The sequence below is a fragment of the Sinohyriopsis cumingii genome, chromosome 1, assembly GCF_028554795.1.
Source record: "Sinohyriopsis cumingii isolate HCF-2022 chromosome 1, ASM2855479v2, whole genome shotgun sequence".
NCBI classification, from domain to species: Eukaryota; Metazoa; Mollusca; class Bivalvia; order Unionida; family Unionidae; genus Sinohyriopsis; species Sinohyriopsis cumingii.
The window spans coordinates 116,381,450-116,406,898 of NC_142961.1; positions in this window are offsets into that span (position 1 = coordinate 116,381,450).

Here is a 25,449-nt window from a genome sequence, read left to right on the forward strand (position 1 = left end):
AATTTAACATGGCGAAAAATCGTGGGTCAATATACGTACAAGGGGATTTAACATGGAGAAAAATCGTGGGACAATATACGTACAATGGAAATTTAACATGGAGAAAAACGCTGGGCCACTTTAGGGACAATGGGAATTTAACATAGAGTTTGGGTCTGTCTAGGGACAAGGGAAATTAACATGGGGAATAGAGTTTGGGCTTTTGGGATTTTTTTTTTGATTTTTTTTAAAAGTTTTTTTAAATTTAAATTTAAATTTAAATTTAAATTTAAAAAAAGGGGGTAGGCAATGGAAAGGCTATCTCTTTTCGAGAAATATGGCTGGCCCTGAAAAGGGCCTTTGGGTTTATGTTAATGTATTCATTAACATAAATGGTACCACATTGGTCTTCTTTTTGTCCTTAGGCTACGTCTCACTGTTGGTCCGTAAATCAGCACTCTTTTCAGGCATCCTTGTCTTTCTACGTAGATCCTACGTATCCACAGGCTGGTGTTTGTCCTGTGGACAACGGCCCACTTGGATCGGACATACATGGGTATGTCCGTCCGGAACATCATGGAAGACACAAGCGTAGAAGATTGTACATCGGTCCACATCTTGAAGCGACGAGAACAGGTGAATCAATGCACTGAACTGCGCTTATTTATAGGTAGAGGCAGGATTGAAACGGATTGAGTTCATTCACCAATCCAAACACGCGTTACAAAATTCAGTCAGCCCGCATCCAATCCGAAGAGAGTAGTCTGTGACGTCAGTTGGTCTATATAGATTCGCTAGCGCTTGTGTGCAGTCAATCTATGCGACAGTGATTCAACATGACGGAAACTCAGAAAACGATCCATTGGGGTGCACCAGCAGGGGAGACTGCCCAAGGGAACCCGGACTTACTTTCAGAAGACGTACATTGGGATTTTGTGGATTTTCTTACCTCGCAAGAATTTGTTCCGGAACCTTCGTTACCTTCTTCATTACCGCAAGTGGAGAATTTTAGACAGAGACAGAAAGAAGAATTGGAGAAATTTATGCAACGACAAAAGGAAGCGGAACAAGCTTTTCTCCTACAGCAACAGCAACAGCAACAAGAAGAGGTTAGAAAAAAACAACAGCAACAACAGCAAGAAGAAGTAGCAGCAAAGAAACAAGAGGGTCAAAATCAAACGGCTACGGTACTGTTGGACATTTCAGCGGAGTTAAGAAGTCTGAAACAAATGTATCAGACTTCTTTATCACGACCGAAGAGAATACGACCTTCCCGAGCTAAACACGCCAACCCTGTGACTAAGCCTGTCGTACCACCCTTAGTGATTTCAACCCAATCATCAGAAGTAGGCCTTGGCCGTGGCAAAGGCTTAAGGCAGTTAAAGTTGATTGGTTAAACTCACTCCTACACCATAAAGAAAAAATGCCCTTTTCAGGGCCACCCACATTTCTCGAAAAGAAATACAATTTCAATTTGCCAATAACTCAAAAATAAACCCACCCATTTTACCCTTATAGTACGTGTCTGTGTATGAGTGCGTGAGTGTAGCTTCTTATTTTAAAATCAAAACTCAAAGACACTTACCTTATATCATTCATGTATTCTTTTATCCATTTTTTTACAATCCAATTCACAATTCACCACAGAACACTTTAAAAAGTTCGTACACTTCTTCTTTTTCATTATTTAGTCTCTCTGTTTTTTGAATTTCTTCACCGTTTTTTCCTCATTTTCTTCCCTTCTTCTTTTCTTCTCCTGTTTCTTTGCCTCTTTTAAATAGAATTGTCTTCTTTCTTCCTCTTCTTCCTCTGAAGAATCCCTCTCTTCTTTTGAAGAATCCTTCTTTTCTTCTGACTCCTCTTGTTTCTTTTTTGGGCAATCTGGAGACCAATGTCCTTTTTCTTTACAATAATAACAGGTATCTTGACTTTTGTCTTTTTTAGCCCCTGTTTTTGTTCTTTTTTGACGGTCTGGACACTCTGAAGAACAATGCCCTTTCTTCTGACAGATATAGCAAGTATCTTGACTTTTATCTCGAAAGGAAGGAGAGTAGTCTGTCGGCTGGTCTGAAGAGAATTTTCTAATGACCCCTCGCAAAGCTCTGACGAAACGTTCCATCTGGGTAGTCTCTTCCATCGTTGTGCTCAGCTTGAGAGTGAAATGAATAGTGAAAGGACAAGACACACACCCTTTTTATATACGCTGGTTTGCCAAGACTATAAATTAGTCTATGCTGTTTAAACTTGAGTCATTTGACGTTTTGCACTCAAGATGAAACGATCCCATTCATTCGAGAAGAAAGAAGAAGAAGAAAGTAAGAGGCAGAAACGTGATCTATCGCCTCGTACCAGGGCTGAAATCTTGGCACAGATTCATGCCAGTGATTTTGAAGAGGACATGAGTGAACCAGAATTTGAAACCTCTAAACCAAGTTCGTCACCCTTAATCAACCCTGAAAAATACTATTCCATTCGAGAGACGGAAAAGCGCTCCTCTAGAAAATTTAGAACCACGGCTTACACCTACACGGTGAAGTTTAAAGATTTCAAGGCCGACGTACCCTTGGAGAAAGCAGAAGGGTTCATCACCGAGATGTGGGATTCTTTGCTCACCGCACTCAAACGACAATGTCAACCCAAAGAAGACGATCGCTTGACACTATCCATAGATCACGACGGTTTGAAATCCCCTGTTTGGATCGAGCTTAGCAGACCTGCAGAACTAACCCCTTCCAAAATCATGGACAAGATTCAACACGTACAACAATCTAATGACCAGTTTGACATCACCGATGGTAAAGCCACACTGAAAATGGCCCACGTCTCTCTTCCTCAAGGGACAGGACGCAAAAAGATGTTATTGGTGAACGAGCTTCGCAGCATTAAGCGTAGTCTTGTCCAAATTCACAATCCTCATGACCAGATGTGTTTAGCCCGTGCCATCGTGGTGGGACGAACCTATGCCAACAAGAACGACACGACAGAATGGAAAAGAACCTGGAACACTATTCAACGATCCGATCGAGCCAAACAACGAAACGAAGCAGAACTCCTGTTGCAACAAGCTGCCCTGTCCAAAGACACACCCTGTGGCATTCCTGAGATGCAAAAATTGCAAGATGCCCTAGCTCCACGCTACACCTTGAAAGTGCACCCTCAAGAAATGCGCGGGTCTCTGTTGTTTCGAGGCCAGGATTTTAAGGACGGAAAATACATTCATGTTTATCATCACGATGACCATTTCGATACCATTACCAGTATCACCGGATTCCTGGGATACGGTTATTATTGTGAGAAATGTGATTATGGTTATAACAATCGAGAGCAACACAAGCATTGTGGATTGAAATGCCCAGGATGTTTGGCCTCTCCACCCTGTCTGAGCGAAGAACCAGTGCCTTGTTCGACTTGTCTGCGCACGTTTGTCAGCCCTGCCTGTTACCAGCAACATTTGAAAACACAAGGTTCACAGAAGAAATGTGCTTGTCAACTCCTGAGATTGTGCCCTACGTGTGGACAAGGCATACTTACCAACAATGCCAAGGCACACGAATGTCGAGGAAAGAAAAAATGTCACATTTGTCACCACATCGTGGACTTGGAACACGAATGTTACGTGCAAAAATACCAACCCCCACCAGAGAAAGAGGACGGTCACAAGAAGAAAGGCAATTTCATCTTTTTCGATTTCGAATGCATGCAAGAGACTGGCATTCACATCCCTAATTTCTGCGTGGCTCATCGAGCGTGCGAGAAGTGCATTCAAGAACCTATCTTCAGTCATTGCCCTCACTGCAGCAAGATTCCTGGAGGACGTGAAAAAATCTTTCGGGGACCAAACACGTTAGCCGATTTTGCCCAATGGGTCATAGACCCCATCGACAAGACGTGGAGCCAAGAGGACATCGAACGTTACGGAGATTGTCATCGTCATGCCACGGTGATGGCTCACAATTTCTCCGGATACGATGGACAGTTTCTTTTGAGGTACTATACGGAACATGGCACCGAACGTCCTAAAGTGATTTTGAACGGAGCCAAAATCATTTTCATGCAAGTGGGACAAGTACAGTTTAAAGATTCGATGAGTTACTTGGCCATGCCTTTGAGCCGAATGCCTAAAACGTTTGGAATGACAGAAATGGCTAAAGGGTACTTTCCACACTTTTTCAATACGGAAGCCAATCAACATGCTGTTCTACCCCATTTGCCTGAGGCTCACTATTACGACCCCGACAACATGCGTACCGAACAACGAGAAGCTTTCTACGCTTGGCACCAAGCTCACGCCTCGGACCCTTTCGACTTTCAGGAAGAAATGTTAAAGTATTGTCGTTCCGACGTGGACATTTTACGGCGTTGCTGTGGAAAATTTCGAGAACTGTTCATGGAACACGGAGGGGTCGATCCTTTGAAAGAAGCTTGCACCATTGCCAAAGCGTGTTCCTTAGTGTACCGCCAACGATTCATGCCTGAAAACACCGTGGCTGTCATCAGTCCTCAAACGACCCACTATGTCAAGCGTCAATACTCGGTCAAAGCCCTACGTTGGTTACATTACTTGTGCGACAAGGAAGACAAATGGATTCAGCATGCCCGCAACGGAGGAGGCGAAAAGACTATCGGAACGTATTCGGTAGATGGCTGGGACTTAGAAAACCCCAAGATCGTGTACGAGTTTAACGGTTGCTTATTTCACGGATGTCCCGTCTGTTACCCTGACCGTGACACTAAAAATCAGTTTTTGCAACGAACCATGGAAGACTTGTACCAGGACACTTGTCAGCGACGCCTAAAGTTAGAACAGCAAGGATACCAAGTGGTGGAAATGTGGGAACACGAGTACGATCACCGTTTGAAAACCGATCCCGAGTTTAAACGCCTCGTGGAAAGTTACCAGTTCATGGACCCGCTGAACCCGAGGGATAGTTTGTACGGAGGAAGGACCAATGCCACCTGTTTGCTGTACCAAGCCGACGAAGAGAAAGGAGAAGAAATCAAATACTTGGACGTGTGTTCGCTGTATCCCTACGTGTGCAAGTATTGTCGCTTTCCTGTAGGGCACCCGCAATTGTTCACGGAACACATCGACCTGAAAAACATTCGACAATACGAAGGCTTGATCAAGTGTAAAGTTTTGCCTCCCACGAACCTATACCATCCCGTCTTACCTCACCATTGTCAAGGCAAACTGATGTTTCCATTGTGCCGTACTTGTGCCGAAACGTGCAACCAGGACCAACCTTGCCATCACAGCCAGGAAGAACGTGCCTTGACGGAAACCTGGGTCAGCGTGGAATTGTTCAAAGCTCTGGACATGGGATACCAACTGTTAGAAGTGTACGAAATTTGCCACTTTCCCAAGACACAACAGTACCACAAGGGTGACCCTACTCAGAAAGGCATTTTCGCCGACTACGTGGATGCCTTTTTGAAACTGAAACAAGAAGCCAGGGGCTATCCTTCCTGGTGTCACACTCCCGAAGACCAAATACAATTCAAAGAGAAATACTACGCACAAGAAGGCATCTCTTTAGACCACATCGAAAAAAACGAAGGCAGGCGATCGTTTGCCAAAGTGATGTTAAATTGCTTGTGGGGTAAAATGGCACAACGACCGTGTTTAACCAAGACGGAATATTTGACAGAACCTTCCCGCTACTTCCAGATGATTCACGACAAAACCAAATAAATGAAACACGTGGACGTCGTTCGAGAGGATTTGATCTTGGTCAATTACGAAGAAGATCTGGACTTTGTACAAGACGACCCTTTTGGAAATGTCATCATTGCGGCTTACGTGACAGCTCATGCTCGCTTAAAATTGTACGAAGCTTTAGAACTGTTAGAAGAACGCGTCCTGTACTTTGACACGGACAGTTGCATTTACATCCATCACCCGATTCAACAGCACCCTGACATCGAAGGAGACCGTTTAGGAGCCTGGACAGACGAGCATCCCGACGACAAGATTCTAAGTTTCGTCAGTGGTGGTCCCAAAAATTACGGCTACGAATACCGGGACAAACAAGGAGAAGTGCACACGACGTGCAAAGTGAAAGGACTGACTCTGAATCATCGTACCAGTCGAGTGGTCAACTTTGGGGTATTGAAAGAAGCCTTGCAATCGGGAGAGGATGGAAAATTTAAAGTGACCACCTATCAACCGAACAAGATTGTACGTTTACCCACTCACCACATCGTCAGTCGACCCTTGGAAAAAGTCTATCAAATTGTATACCAGAAGCGAGTGCGACTTCCCAATCACTTCACCTTACCGTACGGTCACGTCGGTATTGGTCTGTATATGAAAAGGAACCCGAGGCAAGATCGATAGTTCATTGTTCATTGAAGTAACTTACCATGTCGTTGACGAAGAAGAAACCAGATTGGTTAGGAGTCAAATGTTGGACATCACCGAGACCAGGGTTTTGAGGCTTGGACACAAGAGGTGGCCCAGTACACACGAGAGTTATTCAAGGAAAAAAGTTACTTTTCAACCTGTGTTAGTGACGGTGCCAGAAGAACCCGTCACCCAGGACAGGACTGTCGTGGACAGGCCTGAAAGACCCTTTCGGGAGGACACTTGTGTGACCTTACCCCTACTATAGAACTGGTTAGAACTTTACCCAAAACATGTTGTACAGACACTTGTGTTTATTCCACGTTCATGGTTATCATGTGCCTTTTATTCCTGTACTTAAGCCTTTGGCTTTTATGCATTTTTGTCTTTCGTATTCATGTTTGAAACATTCAATAAACGTGTTCTGAAAAAGTATATAAACTCTTGTCTTGTTTGTTTTTCGTGTCACAAGTGACATTTCTCACACCATGGCTACCTCTGCTGTCTCTGCTCCCTCTTCCTCTACTGTCAAAGTCATCGACGAACACTTAGATCGTGCCAGTTGGGAGGCTTTGTATCTTCGCCATCCCTTTAACATGCTCATTGCTGGACCTAGCGGTTCAGGCAAAACCGAATTCGTCAAACGTTTGATCGAACATAAACATCATTTGATCGATCGACCCCCTCAACGAATCGTGTGGTGTTACAAAGAGTGGCAATCGGCGTACAGCCTCTTGCGAGAAAGTCAAGGCGATTCCATCGTGTTTGTGGAAGGCATTCCTAAAGAAGACGACGGCATCGTCTCTGACTCCCGTCTAACCCATTTGGTCATTTTCGACGACATGTTAGGAGAAGACGAAGAAGAAATTAAACTGTGGTTCACGCGCGAAGGGCATCACCGTAATGCCAGTGTCGTTTACATCACCCAAAATTTGTTTCAACAAAGTAAAGCCCATCGCACCATCAGTCTCAATGCGCATTACGTGGTCTTGTTTAAAAGCCCTCGAGATAAATCGCAAGTGCAAGTCTTAGCCAAACAGTTAGGGACGCCTTGGCTGACTCAGGCGTACGACGATGCCACTCAAACTCCACACGCCTATTTACTCGTCGATTTGAAACCTACGACTCCCGAGGATTTGCGATTTCGTACCCACTTGTTTCACCACTGGTGCCAAGACGGAGGGCCTGTCCTGTACACGTCTCCGTCCTCGACTTCATTTCACTCCCCATAAAAATATCTATAAAAACCTCAGACCCTTTTTCGTCTGTCTCACTCTCAGTGCGAACATGACGTCCCTTCAGTCGCATCTTCCCGTCAAATTGATTCGTGCCTTGTATGGCATCAGTCGAGAAAAAGATCCACAAACACGAGCTCGTGTCTTAGAAGCTAGTCTCAAAGAAGTCTTACGATGGTTCACGGTGACGGCACGTCAATTACTCCAAGGAATCATTCAGATTCCTCATCAAACCAAACGCTTTTTCGATCGAAACAAAGTCGCTTTGGTCCAACTGGCCGATCCCCGCATCGACACTCAAACCAAAAAACAAATCATTTTGAAACCTGGAGGGAGCGGTACTCTAGGAGGGGTCATCATTCGCTCACTCTTAAGATGGGATCCTAATGCCCCCAAAGTTATACCCAAGACAAAAGTCCAACGAAGCCCCAAGAAGAAAAAGACCAGGTCCCCAAGGAGAACTTCTCCAGTGGCAGGACCCTCCTCTGACCAGACACCACCCCGGAAAAAGAAAAGAAGCCCCCAGAAAAAGAAAAGTCCACAGAAAACTAGTCGCAAGAGAGGCACTTCGGCCAGGACGCAACCTTACACTCGCAAACCACGACCTGCCACAGCGGTGACTGCGTCTCCGGCAGCTTCACGTTTGTCCACTTCTCCGTTAATGACACCCAGAACTGAAGAGTACTTGGAGACGTTGATCACACCAAGAACTTCTCCGTTGATGACCCCCAAAAGAACTTCCCCAGTGGCAGGACCTTCCAATTTAGTGGCAGTGGCTGCTGCTTACAAAGTACCTTCTCCCAAAATCAAAGTTCAAGAAAGATCGGGCATGTTACAAAGTTTACTGGATTTGTCCAAGCAAGAACTGGCTCGATTTAGTCCGTTACGTACCCCTGCACGACGGGTCATGCCTGTCCTCAAACTGATACGACGTAAAGACAATCAGTGGCGACGCGTTCCAGTATAAAAAAGGCCTGTGACCAAGTCGGGTATCAGTGTTTTTTCGGTGCTCCTGAAGACTCAAAGATGTCACCCTCCAGAAAACCCCAAGGAAAGAAAAGGAAAGGACTGCCACCACGTTTAGCCAAACATGGGGACATGTTATCTGTCCTGTCCAAAGCTTCTCCACCCCTACGAAAAAAACTCATTCAAACGGCCTCCAAAGAGGTCATCGATACCGTGTGCGAATGTTGTTTGAACGTTTTGAAAGGCACGATCCCTTTGTTCAAACACCAGAAACAATGCTTAAGCAAACATCGTCACGTTCTTTGCCAAATGGTTCGAAAGAAAATTCCCATTCGTCAAAAAAAGAAGATGTTAGTGCAACGTGGAGGTATTTTACCTCTCTTGTTAGGCCCCATACTGAAAGGAGTCTTGGGAACCATGTTGGGAGGACTGGTGGGAGCAAGATAAAAAGGCCTTCGGAAGTCCCAAGATCTCAGAATCGACCCCTGACAACCCCATGGAAGGACGAAAACTAGCTTTAGTGCCTTACAAACGATGGATGGAATACCATCGGTGGCAAGAACAACGCACCCCGCATTTACCTCCCAATCCCCATTTGAGCGAGATGTCCCAGTTACAACACGAATTGCAGTCCTTGATGGATCGCCAAGATTTGTCCGAAACAGAAAAATCGCAAAAGTACGGTCAACTCTTGCAACGACTGCAACTCTTTCACCAGAAAGCTTTAGACGAAACAGCTCTACCCACTCTGAAAGATTTTAAGACCTTGATGAAAAGTCCAGCACCATCACCAGTACCAGTACCAGTACCAGTACCACCAGTACCCGTGACCAAGACAGAAAAAGGAGAAGAAGAGGAAGGGTTTCAAACTCCACCAGAAAAAGTACGCAAGTTAACAACACCACCTACCTCCAGAATTGGATGGATTAAAAAGATGATGGCCACCCCTTCTTCCTCACAAGAGAAAAAGAAAGTGAAGACAGAAGTGAAGACAGAAGTGAAACAAGAACCGATATCCCCCGCTCAGACATCCTTCTCCTCTTCGACGCCTATTGCTGGCCGCACACGCAAAGCATTGCAATCCAAGAAAATACCCCAAGAGAAAAAGAGTAGCATCCTCCAAGAGTGGGTGTCTTATTAACACACCAACCAACACAAAAAAATGGAAAAAGTCTTAGCCAGCATTTACTACGATCCCTCGCATCCTGCAGGTTACGCAGGAGTTCAAAAATTGTATCGTGCTGCCAAAACTCGACTGAAAAGTCTCCGTTTACCTCAAGTGCAACGATGGTTACAAGAACAAGCTACCTACACTTTACACAAACCCATTCGACGCAAGTTTGCCAGAAGTCGCACCCGAGTGGAAGGCATCGATCATCAATGGCAAGCCGATTTAGCCGATGTCTCTCATTTGGCCAGCTACAATCGTGGCTACAAATATTTGTTTTGTGTCATCGACGTCTTTTCCAAATTTGCCTGGGTCGTCCCTTGACTTCCAAATCGCGCAGCGAGTTAGTGCGAGCCCTGCAACGAGTGTTGAAACAAAGCGGTCGTCACCCTCTTCGATGGCAAACGGACAAAGGTACCGAATTTCTGAACCAAGCTTTCCAAAAAGAATTAAAGAAACGTGACATTCATTTTTTTACCACCGAGAATCCCGAAACCAAAGCCAGCATCGTGGAACGTTTTCAACGCACTTTGAAAGAACGCATGTGGAAATATTTTACGCATCACCACACTCTGAAGTACATCGACATCTTACCGCACCTGGTGCAAGCGTACAACCAATCTTACCATCGAAGCATCGGACGTGCCCCGCAAGACGTGACTCCCGACAACGAAGTGTTGGTGTTTGAGCGCCTGTTTGGTACGTCCCCGACGAGGGCTGTCCCCAAGAAAAGTGGAGAGTTGGCCGTAGGAGATTGGGTGCGCATTGGCAAAACCAAACGCACTTTCGACAAAAGTTACTTACCTAACTGGACGACCGAATTGTTTCGCGTCACTGGACGAGTGCATGGCCGTCATCCTGCCGTCTATAAATTGGAAGACATGAACGGAGAAGTGCTCAAAGGAACGTTTTATTTGCCCGAGTTACAACGTGTGACCAAAAAAGAAGACGACGTGTACGACATCGAAAGCATTCTCGAACGCAGAACCCGTAAAGTGGGCAAACGACGTGTCAAAGAAGTCAAAGTACGTTGGAAAGGATATCCTACCAGTTTTGATTCTTGGATCGACGCTTCGCAAGTCATCGACTATAAAAAGAAGTGACCATCATGCCTTTTCACACAGCAGACGCAGCTACGTCGACCACTCCTCCTTCCCCTAGTTCTTCTGTGCAAGATTTACAAAAACAACCCTTGTGGGTGTGGTGTGGAGAACGTGTCCCTAAAACGCAAATCGTCTTTTTCTGCCAAATCTTCGTGGTGTATTGTGTCATCGGGGCAGCCATCGCCAATTTGAGTTTGCAACAAGGAGACAAACAATTGTGGACCATTTTATTGAGCAGTTGCATCGGTTACCTGCTTCCTAATCCCTCCCTGAAATTCACCTCGAACGGGAACCCCGGGAACCTTGTGTCCAGTGCCAGTGCCAGTCACCACTTCAATCACAACCAGAACCCCATTTTAGACGGAGACACGCCTCTGACGTCCAGTAACCCCTCGGACAGCCACAGAACTCTGGAATTATGAGTCACCAAAACCAATTTTACTTAACTTTACCCAGTGACAGTTCCATGGAGGTGTTTCCCAAGAACACGTTGTGCTGTTACACGGCCAAATTACCTCGGGCCATCCAGTTAGATCACGAAACCCATTGGGAAGTGGCTTTAGTAGAAATGATTCACCCGACCCAAGTCCTCAATGTCCTTCCCAATCAAAATTTTTTTGATGTGGAAGTTCATGACGAGCAAATGCAACAGTGGATGGATAGCAATGTCAAATATGACAAGAAAACCCGTACACAAAAGTACACCACCTATCACTTGTTCATTCCCCCAGGCTATTATTTTAGTGGTCAACATTTGGTCAGCACCATAACCTCCAGGTTTAATGTCGTGTTTCTGAAAGCTTTGGAGCATGTCAACAAAAATGTCACCATGGAGTACCACAAAGCAGCTCGTCGCTTCTTGATGAAATTTGAACGAAGTAAAATCGTGTCCATTTTATTTTGTCCTGAATTGTTTGACATGTTGGGCGGAGACATGGACATGAGAAAGGCCATGCTCAAGAAAAACGAATTACCCATCGTTTACGACAACGAGTCTTTTAGCAAGTTATTTCGTGCCCCGGTAGAACTGAACCAAGGACTGAATTTGATGTTCGTGTGTTCCGATGTGGTGGAGTACAACGTGGTGGGACACACCTCCGTACCGTTACTGCGTGTCATTCCTTTCAAAGTGGATTCTGCCACGAACGCTGACGAGGAAGGTGGAAACACTTACCACGTCCACCGCGAATTTGTCCATCCTCACTATTTGCCTGTCAGTAAGTCGTATTTGGACACGGTCAACATTGCTATAAAAGGAGATCTGGGACAAAATATTCCATTCACCAAAGGAAAAGTCACGGTGAAACTCCATTTTCGAAAACGGTTCTCTCACGACTCGTAAGTAAGTCATGTATCCAGTGTACCGAGGGGTTGCTCGACAGCGAGGACACGGTTTAGGAGACATGTTAAAATCGGCCTTTCGTTCGGTGGCCCCGGTGTTGAAACCGATGGTGACACGCGGATTGCACGCCTTGAAAGATGCGGCACTGACGCAAGGCAAAGAATTTCTCCAAAATGTCATCATCGACAAACAAAACCCTAAAGAAGCCTTCATGAGGGCAGGGAAAAATGTCTTGCTGCAAACGGGCAAAGACATTTTAGGCCAACGAGAAACACCTATAAATGCCCTGCACGCTACCGAGTCAGGCATTCAGCAAGGACAAGGCAGAAAGAGACGACGAAGAAAACACCCTTTCACCAGACTTCAAGCGAGAAAGGCCAAGAAAAGAAGAACCGTTCGAGACTTAGACGTTTTCGATTATTGAGAAAAGAGACAAAAAAATGATGCACCGAGAATCTTGCGCTTGTTCCAAGACGGAACTGGATCTGTTTGCCATGCCCCCTACCATGATGACCATGCAAGAATCCCAGTGGGTGGAATTTCACCCCGTCTCCTCACTGACCGATTCCGCTCCCATCGAGTTTGAAATCAAAGGACAGCCCGAAGATTACATCGATCTGAATAGCAGTTACTTGTACCTGAAAGTCAAAATTCTAGATAAGACTGGAGGTGCTATAGACGATGAAGCAGTAGCTCCCGTCAACAATTTCATGCATTCCTTGTTCAGTGGAGTGGACTTGTACTTGAATAACAAACTGGTCAGTAGCAGCATGGATACTTACCCTTATCGTGCCTACCTGGAAAATCTCTTGACGTACGGAATAGATGCCAAGAACACTCATCTCAATGCCTGTGTGGTATGGGAAGCTGACGAACCTACCAAGTTTGAAATATTGGAAACTGATGAAAAGAAAGACAACAATGATGGATTTCTAGAACGAAGAAAGAGAATCACGGGAGCCGACACAAGTTTAGAACTGATGGATCGTTTGCATTTGGACATGTGGTTGCAAGAAAAGTATTTGCTGAACGGGGTGGATGTCCGCCTGAGACTGAATCGTAGCAGTGCCGCTTTCCATTTGATGGCTGATAGTGACGGTTACAAAACCAAAATCCTAGAAGCCAGACTCTACGTACGCCGTGTGGAAGTGTTACCTAAAGTGGGAAACGACATCAGTCAGACGTTGAGTAGAACGACCGCCAAGTATCCCATACGACGCGTGGAAGTGAAAACCTTCACCATTCCCAAGGGACAGCGATCCATGATCGAAGATCATCTGTTCCAAGGACAGTTACCCAAACGTTTGATCGTTGGTATCGTCGAGAATACAGCCTTCAACGGAGCTGCCGAAAAAAATCCTTTCTACTTTCAACACTTTGGCGTGTCCAAAATCGAAGTCAGTCGCGATGGCAAGACCTTGTGTACCCGACCTTTCGAACCTGACTTTACCAAGAAGAATTACTTGAGATCGTACTTGTCCCTGTACGAAGCCACCGGACAGTTAGGAACCAATACCAGTCACGGTATTACGTACGAGGATTATGCAGGAGGCCACGCTTTGTGGGCTTTCGATTTCACTCCAGACCAAGGCAGCGACGAGGGACATTTCCACCCTATAAAATCCGGCCAGATTCGTGTGGAAATTCAGTTTAAAGACCGAGACCCTGATGAAACGGTGAACGTCATCCTGTATGCAGAATTCGATAATACCATAGAAATCAACAGTTTGAGAGAAGTCATCCTAGATTACTAGAAACCATGGAAGACTGTTATCCCTCTTTACCTAGTGGAGAAACTTTTAGTGTTGGATTATTGTTAAAAAATGTTAGAGTTCTTGTTGTTTAGTGTTAAGTGATTTTTGAATAAAAAATGTTGTGTTTTGAAAAAAATTGTTTGATGTTATATTGTTGGATTATTGTTAAAAATGTTAGAGTTGTTGTTTAGTGTTAAGTGATTTTTGAATAAAAAATGTTGTGTTTTGAAAAAAAAATGCCTTTGTCTTTTGTTTAGCTATAAGAATGTTGGATTGATGCTCTTTCATTTCTTACTATCCCTCTCATGACACTCACTAAACGTTGCGACTCAAAAACCGTGTGGGGGATGTTTTCCTTCACGTCCGCGCTTTGACTTTAAGAACCGGGTTGTTTCCAGTCTAACCATCCATTGTCGACTCATCCTCCTAAGAAGATGTGCTCCAAACTAGCTAAACTCAACGAAGCCTACGTGAATTTGCATAGGGTCAGACACAGTCTGATACCGAAGCCAGAAGAAATAGAGAATGTGAGAATGTTAAAAATCACTGAAGACCTGATAGAAGAGCTCTTCAGAGAAGAAATGAACAGGGAAAAAGAAGAATGGACAGAGAAGTACAGACTTCAGAGACAGCAGCAACAACAACAACAAGAGCAGCAGCAGCAGCAACCTGAACCTGACAGAGGCTTTGTCGATTGCCGTATCGACACCAAAGAGTTCTTCTTTTCTTTCCGAAGAAGCAGACCTATCGCCAGAAAGTCTATCCTCAGAGGACATCGCATTCTTAGAAACTAAAAAAAGAATGCCAAAACAAAAAGCAAACAAAAAAAACAGCCCTTTTCAGGGCTACCCCAATACTCTAGAAAGGAAATAACGATCGATTTGCCAATGTGTGTAGGTAGAGTAGTGTGAAAATAAACACTAACTCTTTTTTAAAAAATGTGAGGGTATGTGTTTGTGTGTTAGTAAGTGCTTAAGTAAGTTGGTATGAATAATAGATTAAAATCATGTTATTTTTGGTGTTTGAGGTGTATATTTGGAGTTAGATTGGATTGCTTTGCGTATGTGGATAGTCTAATGAAGTGATTTATAAAAAATTTTAAAATAGTGATGGGTAGCATAAAAAAGTGAGTGAGTGTTTCTTTTAGGTCCGCGCGTTGTTGTTTTTGGTCATGATGTAGGTAACATCAATTTTATGTTTTTTAGGGGGATGTTTTCCTTCACGTCCGCGCTTTCACTATAAATTGAAACTCGCTGGGCAGTCTAGCTACCCTTGTTGATTGATCAACACCAAAAATGAACACGAGACTGTCTAAACTGTTGGAACTTCATGTGCATCTGGAATATGCCAGGCGCCTGTTGAATGAACTGGCCGCGGAAGCCATTGTGGAGGAGGGAAGGATAAGAGAGGAGGAGGAAAGAAGAAAAAAAGAAGAGGAGGAGAGAAGATATACAGAAGAAGAAGAAGAGGAAAGAAGATACAAAGAGGAGGAGAGAAGAAACAAAGAAGAGGAGGAGGAGAAGGAAAAGAAGAGAAGAAGAATAAATTTCAGAATCCCAGAGAGCGAAAATTGGGATTCTGAAGCGACATATCCTGCCTCTGCTCTCTCCCCCAAAAAAGTAAAAAGTAACTGGGGGATAAGATGTGTATGTGGCGCCAGGCCTGGAAGGTGCCACCATTAACCAGGTGTCCATGAAGTTCAAAAAAAACAGCCCTTTTCAGGGCTACCCAATACTCTAGAAAAGAAATAACCATCAATTTGCCAATGTGTAGGTAGAGTAGTGTGAATATAAACACTAACTCTTTTCTAAGATAGTGTGAGGGTATGTGTTTGTGTGTTGGTGCTTGTAAGAGTTAAGGTATGTTTGTGTGAATAGTAGATTATGGGTTTCTTTATTGTTTCTTAGCGTATGTGGAGAGTATAGTTTGGGTTTTGTAACCGCTCACGTACGATTGTGTGGATAGTAGATTATGGATTTTGTTTATTGTTTCTTAGCGTATGTGGAGAGTATAGTTTGGGTTTTGTAACCGCTCACGTACGATTGTGTGGATAGTAGAGTATGGATTTGTTTATTGTTTCTTAGCGTATGTGAAGAGTATAGTTTGGGTTTTGTAAGCGCTCACGTACGATTGTGAGGATAGTAGATTATGGATTTTGTTTATTGTTTCTTAGCGTATGTGTTTGTGTGTTTGTGTTTGTGTGTTTGTGTTTGTACCCGCTCACGTACGATTGTGTGGATAGTAGATTATGGATTTGTTTATTGTTTCTTAGCGTATGTGGAGAGTATAGTTTGGGTTTTGTAAGCGCTCACGTACGATTGTGAGGATAGTAGATTATGGATTTTGTTTATTGTTTCTTAGCGTATGTGTTTGTGTGTTTGTGTTTGTGTGTTTGTGTTTGTACCCGCTCACGTACGATTGTGTGGATAGTAGATTATGGATTTGTTTATTGTTTCTTAGCGTATGTGGAGAGTATAGTTTGGGTTTTATTATATGAAATGAAAAAGTAGGGGATGTTTTCCTTCACGTCCGCGCGTTGTTTGGTCATGATCTAGGTAAGATCAATTTTACGTTTTAGGGGGATATTTTCCTTCACGTACGCGCTTTAAGTATAAGAACCCACAGTATTCGTCGTTCAAACCATTCTGCAAAGAATAAAAAAGAAGATGGCTTCTAACCAAATGGACAAAATACAAACATTACAAGACGTTTTAGACAACTTAGGAATGATGGAGCAGATGTTGATAAGACTGGTTGAAGACCATTATTCCTATAGTCCCCATCGTGTAAAGATGGAAATTAATAACTTAAAAAAGGTAAAGGACAAGATTAGTGGTGTCATGAAAGAGATAAAGGAGGAGAAGGAGGATGAAGAGGAAAGAATAAGAATAAGCAAATGGAACGAAAAGATTGAAAAAGAAGAAGAAAATGAGAAGAGGAAGAAAGAAGAGGAGGAAGAGAAGAAGAAAGAAGAGCAGGAGAAAGAAAAGAAAGAAAAGAAGAGAAAGAGTGTTGGAGATAAAATAAGAACTTGGTGGAGAAAAAGAAGAAACTAGAAGCAGAAGAAAACCCAAAGGCCCTTTTCAGGGCCAGCCATATTTCTCGAAAAGAGATAGCCTTTCCATTGCCTACCCCTTTTTTTAAATTTAAATTTAAATTTAAATTTAAAAAAACTTTTTAAAAAAAAAAAAAAATCCCAAAAGCCCAAACTCTATTCCCCATGTTAATTTCCCTTGTCCCTAGACAGACCCAAACTCTATGTTAAATTCCCATTGTCCCTAAAGTGGCCCAGCGTTTTTCTCCATGTTAAATTTCCATTGTACGTATATTGTCCCACGATTTTTCTCCATCTTAAATCCCCTTGTACGTATATTGACCCACGATTTTTCGCCATGTTAAATTTCCATTGTACGTATATTGTCCCAGGGGTCTCCGTAATGCTAATTCCCATTGTACGTATAGTATCCCACTTAACTACTTATATATTTATCCTGGGCTAAATCAGAACTTAATTTTGAAACACTTCGCTCTTTCCCACTCTCAAACGATTCATGGATCAAAAACATATTAAGTAAGTTTACACAAAAGCAGAGTTTGTGCTTAGATTTAATTACCTTTCATATAATTTTTGTTAACAAAGATGAACCAATAACATTGCATAATGTATCATCAGCTTGATGAGTGGGCGTGGGCATATTTAGATCTTATTGATATTAGGATAAAATGTAAAAAGATGGTTGACTGTAAACTAGATCTTGAAGAGAAAATTTAAACAAAATGTTAGGACCAGTGACATCTTGTACTGAAAAAAAGTTTCAAAATATAATATTGCAGAAACAGTTGGTGCTATACAGCAAGAAGTAACAACAAAAGTTATTTGGAGTACACGAAAAGCAACACTACTGTATAGTCAGCTCTTTCTATAGTAAAAAGTCTCAACTTAGGTTTCTCTAACATGAAAGTATTGCCTGGCATTACAACACTACAGTTTGTGTTTAGGAAAACCGGAAATCCACACGTCTAATCTTTTCTGGATGTTTGTTTGTGATTATGCCGGAAAGCATTTCAGTACTTGGCAAATTTAAAAGAAGAAACGTATTGGTATTTTTTATATAGCAAAACTACAATAATTTGAATTCAGATAAATATTTATAATTAGTTATATAACATAATTACTACAACAAATGATATCAGATAACTACATGAGCATTGATGCAATTGTGTTCTGCGTTTAGGAAATTATAAATTATGCAGAAATATATATTAATCAAGAATGCTAATAACTACACTTGTGGTGTACCACGTCTAAAGCGGTGATACCATTAATTCCAATGTTTTCGGTGTTATTGAGTGTTATTACTCCTGTGCTAACAATATCTATAAAATGTACATTGAAACTGGAGGGAGAAAAGATCAGAAATGAAACACAATCTCCGATTGTTTCAGTGGATGCATGTATAAAACTATTTCAACAGAGATGAAAACAGAAACATAAAATATGTGTTTCAAGAAATAAAATATATATAGAGCAACTGAAAGTGAAGCCCTTAAATATATTTAAACTTATACAAGCGCAATTGCTATGAGCAAGATCAGACTTAGTTTTATATAACTTTGTGATATGATGGGTATAATTAATTTCGAGAATGATAACAAAAATTAAAAATATCATACTGCACTTCTGCTATTATTCTATGTTGGTTGACAACAGACTTTTTACTGAATGTAATAATCGAAATTGTTCTAATTATGGAACAATAACTATTTGCTTACTCAATAATTATCAACCAAAGTGTCGGTTTATGGGAGAAATTCTGACGTATTTGAATAGGAAACAGATTGCAAAAGGTTTGATCTCATTTCCTCTGAGAATGTTGTACCTATTGAGGGATTGGGTACCAATAAAATATATGTATTTGAAGAGAATGTCTTTGACATTAGTAGGACGAATAAAATGAAAGAATACTTTTACTATATCAATAAAAATCCTGGACTTCAAGGGGCATTTCAAAAATACAATAACAGCTATGTATCAGTGGATTATGTGAATGTGTAAATGCTTACGTGTATGTAATCATCTTCGACTCTGACTAGCTTCCCACTCAACTGTCATACCTGAGAATGAATTATCACGATCTAACAGATAACTCTAATTAAGTTTATATTTAAAATATTCAGTCGGGATGTTGGCCCGACAGCACTGTAGATTGTATGCCTTAGACCTGGTCGAGTTATTTTCAAACCATTACCTAAGAAGGCTAACAAACAACGTGGTATTCAGTTTTGTTATTTTTAGCAAAACCTGTCAAAACGATATGTCAGTTCCGGTGTGGATAATTCTCTAATTTGAAACCATATGTTATCCACGACCGGGAGAAGGTCTAATTTTTATAGTGAATTTTAACGAACACATACCCAGTTCCTTCTGAGTTTTGCACCATTTGGCTAAAAGTATTTCAAACCAACAAGTTTCTCATAAAACAAAATGCTACAGACAGCGCTACATTTTTCAGTATAAAAGGATTATAGCATGGTGTTTCCCATTAATGGTGTGAGCTGATTTGTAGGTACCCTGTGATTTTATGGAAAATCATTTAAATAAATGTATGCTGTTTATAAATTTTAGCACGCATAATTTTGAAAATTATTTTCTATGTTTTTATTACTTAGCAGATAGCCAAAGCTTATCAATGATTAAATTTTAAGCCACTGGTAGACCAACTTGCTTAGTGAATCGCTGTAGTAAACAGGTTTACACCCAACTTGCTTAGTGAATCTCTGTAGTAAACAGGTTTACACCCAACTTGCTTAGTGAATCACTGTAGTAAACATGTTTACATCCAACTTGCTTAGTGAATCGCTGTAGTAAACATGTTTACACCCAACTTGCTTAGTGAATCACTGTAGTAAACAGGTTTGCACCCAACTTGCTTAGTGAATCGCTGTAGTAAACAGGTTTACACCCAACTTGCTTAGGGAATCTCTGTAGTAAACAGGTTTACACGTGAGAACACAAATTAGTGCATTTAATCTCCACAGCTGTTATTAAAACCACCCATATTATGCACATCATGATTAAGTAATTGTGTATGACCGTAATAATTACTACTATTCTTTTAACGTGAAAATTAAAGAAAATGCATTTTATCTTGACTTTAGAGATAGGCAGATTATTCTTGTTCGTCAATAAATAAAAAAGAACATGTTAAAGAGATTAACTGTCTAGTGACTTAAAACAACAAAAAGAATAAAACCAAAACAATCTCAACCATTATTCTTAAAATAGTCATGTTCAATATTAATCCATATTTGTATATGCTTCCAATATGATATATGCTTGTTTTATTTTCTTTCTTTTGATATTTATTTAATACATGGAATTTTTAATGTAATCTATGGAAAATGTTTTATTTAATCTCACGGAAAATATTTTTCTTTAATCCATGGAACATTGTTTTAATTTATCTATGGAAAATGCTTTTATTTAATCTATAGAATATGTTTTTATTTAATCTCATGGAAAATGTTTTTGTTTAATCTATGGAAAATGATTTTGTTTAATCTCATGGAAAATATTGTTATTTAATCTCATGGAAAATGTTACTAAAACCACAAACATTGCAAAGTGGTACGAAACCAGTCCAAAAGCGCTTTCGGATTCTAGCAATTCCTTTTTTAAAAGCATAAAGCCAGAAAAGATGATAACGCCAATGAATGAAAAATAAAACATAAATTTGTACTTGCTATACAGAATCCACATGATATATAATGTCGGCTGCGAATATTTACATACACGAGACAATGAAAAAAAATGTGCAAGGTTGAAACGCAGTTACATGTTAGTGTGGGAAGATCAATTTACATGATACAATGGTTGATATGTCTTTTTAAACGAAGGGTCATACGTGTGTTCTATCTGAGTGTAACGTTATGATGAACTGTTTGTTCCACGTTTTTTTTCCTCACGTATTTTAGAAGGTCAGAAAGGTTTGTTTCCTTGGTTCTTTGTATCGCTTCTGCTAATATATCTTTACTGCAGACCCGCTTTCTTAGATGTTGTGTTTTCTCTCTCCAGCTCGCTTCCATAAGTTTCACCATCAGGGTAAATTTTCCTGTTTCTAAGTGATTGACTGAGTCGGAGTGTTTTATGGTGCATTGCTTTGGGTGGCAGGTGGATGGATAAAGATATTGATGTTTGTCAGTTGGTTTGGAATAAATGTCTGTATGGTGATTGTTATTGACTGTCTTTAAGTTTTGCGTCCAAAAATATATGATCGGTGTTTAAAATGTCATCAGTGAATTTGATCGAATGATGGAAACTATTGATATGCTTGATTAATTCGTCCCTGCCGAAATAGCCCGTATTTTTACACAAGTGACTGCTCTGCTTGCCATCTGCTTTTCAGTATGGCAAATAAAAAAGTAGCACAACAACTTTAAGACAAATGTAGTGGAAAACTTACAAGCGAACTTGATGGGCTTAGGCTGAAATTGCATTCTATCATTTTTGGGGATAAATTCCAAAAGAACTAAGGTCAATTATTAATAATGGATTAAAGCAAGAGGTGTATAAAATAAATGATCATTTGAAAACATTAAGATGAAACATGAAACGCACCACATAAGAAGCGAAAATCACTGCATAAGATTATAAAAAAATAACTTAAAAAACAGCGAGCCACTAAACTGCAGCAAATTTAATAAATGAGAATGGCTTCGGCAATCATGCTGGATGGCAATGAGAATGGATTCGGCACTCATGCTGGATGACAATCGATAATAAGATTCCAAACACTGATTTTGTGAGATTAACCACTAAAGAAGAAGGTTGATTAAAGAAGTAACACAAACATTATAGTTGAGAACGCACAGAAAAACAAACTGACGTAGTTATCGACCAGTTCAATGATTACCTTTCAGTGATGTCCAGTTAAGAGTATCGGATATCCAATAATGACGAATAGTAACTAGTGATTATTAGTTGCTTTAAAATGACATCTATAATTAAAAGAAAACACAGCGGAATAGGATTTACTTAGACTGAGGTCGATTATCGATCAGGATAATACAGTACTTGTTGGGCATGAAAACAAAATGTTAATGGAAGAAGCAAATTAAATACTTTTTATGGTACCCATGATGAAACTGGTCGAATTGATACATAATTTATTTATTCAAAAGAAAGTAAATAATTTAAAGTTGTCATAACATTAATATACCACGCCTTCCGTCAGTGGGATGAATTATCAACTGCGTGTACTAAAAGCAGAGAGACAGACAGACAGAGTATTGCTGTTTCTTGTTGTTTTTAAATATATATAAAAAATAAGGTCGAATGTCTGCAACAGATAACGATCAATTCTTAAATGGAATCTTATTTTCTTTTGCAGCAAAATGTATTTGAATGAAAACGAATTAAACGCTCTCTCTCTCTCTCTCTCTCTCTCTCGCCTGGGATGCGGATGATCGCGGGTTCCAACCCCGGTCGAGTCATACCAAAGACTTATAAAAATGGTATTAGCAGCTGCCACGTTAGGCGCTCAGCATTAAGAGGTCAGTGTAAAGACTGGTCGGCCTGATTCCTCAGTGCTAGACATCTCTATAAACTGCCACACTGCAGACATCGTAGCGATATGACTGAATTTTTTTAAAGCTACGTTAAAAATCCAAATCACACACACACACACACACACACACACACACAAGCACGCATTAATATTACGTCTTCCCTTCCATCTTTGTTAGTTTTAGGTGATTAAACTACATTAGCATCATCAGCAATAGATGCAAGTAATTCGCACAACTAGTTTATGCACTTCCTGTTCTTAAAGACTTACTCAATCTGACTATGTACTTTTCTAAGAGGTTTCTTGTTCCATCAAAATAACGTTTATTTTTTATATTGCATAACTATTTCTTGAATTTGTATATAAAATGAAAGAACTGACGCTTTTCAAAGTGAAATTATAACATTTGCATACAAACTACATCCGACTTATTATAGAACTGGTGGAAATATCTTGATTATTTTAAATGAGTTCCAGCATTTTTGTCAAATAATGTAACTGAAAATAGATATGTTTATAAAGAAATTAGCGATTAGAGTTTCATTTAAATGTTAATATTCGAAAGGACGATAAAATAGACTAGGATATCATTCTGCTTTGAAGGTGAGAATTCTCCATAAGAGTGCCTTACATATAAAACGAGAAAGAGTGAAATTCAATGTAGACGAGATGTATGTATGCTTGCATACATGTATGTATGTATGTATGTATGTATGTATGTATGTATGTATGTATGTATGTATGTATGTGTGCATGTGTGCATGTATGTATGTATGTGTGTGTGTATGTGTATGCGTGTGTGTGTGTGTGTGTGTGTGTGTGTGTGCGCGCGCGCGCGCAAGAATTGGAATTATTTTCATTTGACAATGACTTTTTCAGCGAATTATCGCGTGAGATCTTTCTCATATTACTGGGACTCTTACAGTTGTAAATAAGATGCATGGTAGTTCCAAATAAAATAGTCCATTAATAGTCCATTAATAGTCCATTAGGTTAATCTAATCTACGAGCATATTCTTAGATATCATGTTTCAGTTTATTTGCATACATTCGGAAAAGAAACTATAGCGAATTAACTGTCTATCTGACAAAGAAAATCAATGTACTTGCTGGAAGCGTAAATTAAATAAAAATTTGCAGCCGTATAATGGTGACTGAAACTTTGGGCAACTAAGTTTCAGTGTCTAGACAGTTTTCTTTTCATTTTTTTAAGTAATTTATCTGAAAGGTTTATCCATCTTAGTTTCACAGAGTGGTAATCCTTATTATATTCAACAGATCGGTTGGAATATTTTCAATTTATATTCCCATCGATAAAATTTGATTTAAAACAATTTAATGGTATGGGTTGGAAAATGAATATTTTCTGCACAGTCAAAATGGCGTCTAAAGAATGTTATGGCGTCTAAACAATGGTATGTATGTATGTATGTATGTATGTATGTATGTATGTATGTATGTATGTATGTATGTATGTATGTATGTATGTATGTATGTACGTATGTATGTATGTATGTGTAAGGGTGCAAATTTATGTCGATCTATGAGGGGCACATTAATTTGAGCCAGAGAACAACTAACTAGATTTATGGGGACAGGTGCTTCTTACATCGCTATACTACAATGATTTATAATTTCTGTGTCGGAAGATAAAGTGATTCTTTACTAAGCCTTCGTTTACTTATCCGTTAGACGACTAGAAAAGGTAAGGTTAACTTCTATTTTATATCGCAACTGTTAGATTTGAAATCGACCAGAATCAGTTATTTGGAAATCTAGAAGTCAGGCTGACTATAGTTTTGACCTCTTGTTTTAAAGGCGGTAAATATATTTAATCCTGATTGGTTACGCTAAATAAGGGGCGTGTTTCCCACACCTAACTTCCTAGTTTTAAAATTGCCCTCATCGAAAAATCTAGTCAGTCTGCAATTTACCTACAAGAGTGAAAATATAGGAGGCTCCGAGGTTGAATTTGGAAGAAATTATATCGTAAAACATTGGTCAAAGGGACCGGATGTCTGAAAAGTCAACGGACACTATTCTGGTTGTAGAAGCTATCAAAGCTTGAAAGTACAAGAAGAAATAGCTCCACAGACATATCCAGTGAAGTATCTCCTGACGTATCTTCGTCCATACTTATATAAATATCTACGCATCTACGTACTTACGTATACACCTACCCACACAAAGTTTAAGGGCCGAAGAGACGCGAGACATTAAAGAGATCGGAAAAGGGGAAAGGCGAAAAGACCTACATGAACCACAACAGTGAAACTGGAGTGAACTGGAATAAGCAGGTTATGAAGTTATACAAGGCAATGACTTAAATCGTTCACTCGATTTTATGATGAACTAATTATATTATTTAAAACAGATTGGATATTGATATAAATATATTTGTGTTTGAAATTTGGTGAAAGATTTATTTTAAAAAAAGAAGTGTCTCTTCCTAATGCAATGTATTATCACAGTTGTTTATGTAATTGATTAATTCTTTTTGTTTTTCAATGTACAGGGGCTCGTGTCATTCTGTTCTATATATCTGCAACGATCTCTATTTATTCCATCTATTTATTTTAATATTTAGTCGATCCGGGCAACAATACCGAGGGCGATCACCCTCTAGATAACGATAGCCAAATAAAGCGGACACGTTGCAAGAAGGTACTACCTCACAACACCACCACCACCACTAGTAGCAGCGCTACAGTATGGTTGTATGTATGTATGTATGTATCAATGTATGTATGTATGTATGTATGTATGTATGTATGTATGTATGTATGTATGTATGTATGTATGTATGTATGTATGTGTGCGTGCATGTATGTATGTATGTAGTTACGTTTTAGAAAAGCAGCGTTATCGGCAAACTTTATGTCTTCATACAGCACTTTTAAATTGTTTTTGAGATAGGTTCCATTGTACATTTCTTTTAGATATTTAATATGGTTCACCTAATCCGCTCACATAAAATTGTATATTAAGCACG